A 1499-nucleotide genomic window follows, 5' to 3' on the forward strand; every position below is an offset into this window, starting at 1 on the left:
CATCATTCTGTCTCCATTACATTGACTTATTAACACCATCTGTTGTGCTGCTGCTGTGATTAACACCCATATAAGCATTTACAAGGGTTATTTCACTCAGGATTTGAGAGGTTTCAGTCCAAGGTCTCTAGATCCACTGTTTTGACCTAAGTTGACACAGAGCATCATGCAGGGGGATTTTCCAAAGTTAAGCATCTTAGCTCATGGAAGCAAGGAAACTGAGAGATGATGGATGTAGCTGAGGACCAAGTGTGGTCTTCCAGCACACATCTCCAGTGACTTACTTCCTCCACCTAGGACCCACATCCTAATTATGGCATCATACTATGACCTCATCAAGGACTGACCCATAGAGCCCTCAAGTCCAGCCAGCTCCTTACTTGTCATCATCTAGAAGCCAAGCCTTTAACATATGAGCCTTTTGGAGGAAAAGGGCAGACAGTTTATATTCAAACCATAGCACTTTTTACATACACTTTTGAACTCATCAGAGAAACTCTCTTGTGTGTGATGCTCCCTTTGTCTGGAATGCTAGGCCCAGATGTCTACATCACCCTTTCACTCTCATTCAAATGTGACCATCTCAGAGAAAGCCTTCCTGATTATCACATTCAAAATGTGCCTCACATCATGCTTTGTCCCTTTAAGCTTGTCTTTACTATCTGATATTGCATTACATATTTATTATTTATTGTTTCTTAGCATGAAAACAGGGACTTTTATTTACTGCTGTACTTGACCCCTGTAACAATAGCTGCCTGGCGCATTGCAGGATGAAGCAGGGATGTTAATGTGTGTCACAGGGACCCGAAAGTTATACGGCGATGCGGCTTTCCTTCCCACAAGCCCTCGCGCCCGCCCTTCCAGCCTTGGCCCAGCAGAATGGCTCTGGCAAAGAAGGGTGGCAAGAAGAAGAAGGGCCCATTCTGCCGTCAACAAGGTGGTGACCCGAGAATACACTATCAACATACACAACTGCATCCCTGGAGTGGGCCTCAAGAGGCATGCTCCTCGGACCCTCAAAGAAGTTGCGAAATTTGTCATGAAGGAGATGGGAACTCCAGATGTGCAAATAGATACCAGGCTCAATAAATCTGTCTGGGCCAAAGAAACAAGGAATGTTCCATATTGCATCCGAGTACATTTGTCCAGAAAACGTAATGAAGGTGAGAACTCACCCAACAAGCTCTGTACATTGGTAACTTACGTGCCTGTTACCACCTTCAAGAATCTACAGACGGTCACTGTGGAGAACTAACCTGCTGAATGTCAAATAAAGTTACAGAACCGCAAACAAATAAAGAAGAAAATTTTTAAATTAAAATAAATAAATAACACAATTGAAATATATGGACACAGATTCTAGAATAGAAGTTTTTTCCCAATGCCTCCTAAGTAGCTACTCAACTCTGTAGTCTAGAAGGTACCAGAGGAGTAGATTAAAAACACCCATACATCCCAAACGGATAATTTAGTAAGGTTCAGGTATCTTTTCACCG

General features: G+C 42.9%; 1 pseudogene across 1 annotated transcript; it reads left to right on the forward strand.

Moving 5' to 3' along the window:
• Positions 1-838: 838 nt before the first annotated feature.
• LOC311597546 (large ribosomal subunit protein eL31-like) lies at positions 839-1258 on the forward strand (annotated as a pseudogene). The gene has a single exon. The product of its transcript is annotated as a large ribosomal subunit protein eL31-like (transcript).
• The last annotated feature ends 241 nt before the right edge of the window (positions 1259-1499 follow it).

Source organism: Acomys minous (genome assembly GCF_964271855.1).
Source record: "Acomys minous genome assembly, chromosome: 1".
In the NCBI taxonomy this organism is placed as follows: domain Eukaryota; kingdom Metazoa; phylum Chordata; class Mammalia; order Rodentia; family Muridae; genus Acomys; species Acomys minous.